This window comes from Penaeus vannamei, chromosome 34 (assembly GCF_042767895.1).
Source record: "Penaeus vannamei isolate JL-2024 chromosome 34, ASM4276789v1, whole genome shotgun sequence".
NCBI lineage: Eukaryota > Metazoa > Arthropoda > Malacostraca > Decapoda > Penaeidae > Penaeus > Penaeus vannamei.
In genome coordinates this window covers 6,851,923-6,854,422 of record NC_091582.1, presented here as the reverse complement: position 1 = coordinate 6,854,422, position 2,500 = coordinate 6,851,923, and positions in this window count along the sequence as shown.

Genomic DNA, 2,500 nt, shown 5'->3' with positions numbered 1-2,500 from the left:
CCTATTGTATTATCTTTTTTGTTATTATTGTTATTTTAGTTATAGTCTTAGTTGGTGTTTTTATCATTATTAACATCAATTTTATCATTGTCATTATCATTGTTATTATTATTATTATTATTATTATTACTATAATTGTTGTTGTTTTCTTGTGTTTATCATTGTTTTCACTATGGTTATTATTATTTATATTATTGTTATTATCATTATTAATGTCATTATTGTTATTATTATTATTATTTATATTATTATTATTATTATTATTATTATTATTATTATTATTATTATTATTATTATTATCATTATTATTATCATTATCATTATTGTATTATCATTATTATTATTATTATTATTATTATTATTATTATTATTATTATTATTATTATCATTATTATCATTATCATTATTATAATCATCATTATTGTCATTATTTTTCTTCCAACCAAGAACACATTTTATCGTTACTTTCATCATATCAATGTTATTATAATTATCATCATTGTCATTATTATTGTTATTATCATTATCATTATCATTATTATCATTCATATTGTCATTATCATTATCATTTCAGTATCATTATCAATATTATTATCACTTTGATTGTAATCGTTATTATAATCATTATTATCATTATTACCATAATTATTAATGTTATGTTTACTATTTCTACTATTATGTTTATTATCATAGTTATTGTCATTATTATTTCATTTTTATAGTTATTGTTATGATTGTCACAACAATATTATAATTATTATTATTATTATTATTATTATTATTATTATTATTATTATTATTATTATTATTATTATTATTATTGCCATTATCATAGTCATCTTGGAATAAGATTAAGAAAAATAATCGTTATAAAATAAGAATCAGAGTAAGTATTAGTATTTCTGAAGAAAAATCAGAACAAGAATGAGAATTTGAATAAGTATACAATTGTGCATAAGAATTATAATCAGAATAAGAATAAGACTAAAAATAAAAAATAATAAGAATGATTAAGATATATATATATATATATATATATATATATATATATATATATATATATATATTAAAATCAAAATACGAAACAAAAGATAAGAAAAAATATAAAAAATACGAAATAAGAATATAGATCAGAATTACATATGATAATAAGAATATTCGTAAAAAATCATAATCAGAATAAAAGAAAAGAATGAAGACTAAGAATAGCAGGAATGATACTTTATACCAGTGTTGTCCAAACTGGGGTCCGCAACCTAGATCATAAGAGTTCGTGAACAAAAAATGAACACACACACACACACACACGCAAACAGAAACATCTATGAATCATATTTTTCATTCGTTTATTAAATTCGAGTTTATTGACCAACACTCCTGCAATACAGTTATTTCATAATTAGTATATTATTTGCATCATCCTAAGTAAAACAGTCTGTTTAGCCATGGTGGATGGGGAGGGGAGGGGGAGGGGGGGTACGGAACAGTACAAGAAGGAAATAAAAGATGCAATAGACGAAAATGTTTGGACAACACTGCTTTATGTCACGCACACTCATTCGTTTTGAAGTACTTTAGGAATATCATTTTGGAAGAGCTTTCTGAAAGGGAAACGAAATGCGTGAGGCCATATGCTAGATCATCCTCTATGGGCTTTGTTTGGTACTAATGGAACTAAGTTCATACTATGGCATTTTCCATTAGTTTTGGTGTTTTTTCGCCATTTGTGGAGTGGTGAGGTGAGTTTGACATTTGCAGTATTCAAAGGGTGAGTGACTGAAAGAGAGAGGGAGAAAGAGAGAGAAAATAGAGAGATGTAGGGGGGGAGAGAGGGAGAGAGACAGGCAAATAGACAGAGACATAAAGGAAGGATGGGGACAAAGAGAGAGGAGAGAGAGAGCGAGAGAGAGAGAGAGAGAGAGAGAGGGAGAGATACAGAGACAGACAGACAGACAGACAGAGCCAGAGAGAGAGAATATATATATATATATATATATATATATATATATATATATATATATATATATATATATATATATATCACAACTGAATTCTAAATGTACAATTGCCAACAAGACACCGTTTGTCAGGAGAATTCTTTCACGCGATAATGTCTTTGATAATATTGATGAATCTAGAATCCGCTTTTTTTTCAGACTATTCTTAAATGCACATGAGTGATATCAAAAAGATGATAGCTTGCTCAAACATAGTCTGATGTTCCACTTTGGTATGCTGCACTTAATATGAGAGGCATTTAGGCAGGTTGTCTTTGAAATGATATACGCTTTAGCTGGTTTCATTCACAGAAAAGGTCACGTTGGTAATGTACATTCAGTTTGAGATCATTCTGGTCGGCTACATGTACTTTGAGAGTCCCTTCAGTAGGCTACATTTAGTATTAAGGCCAGTATATATATATATGTGCACACACATATATATATGTATACATATGGGAATATATATATATATATATGTATATATATATATATATATATAT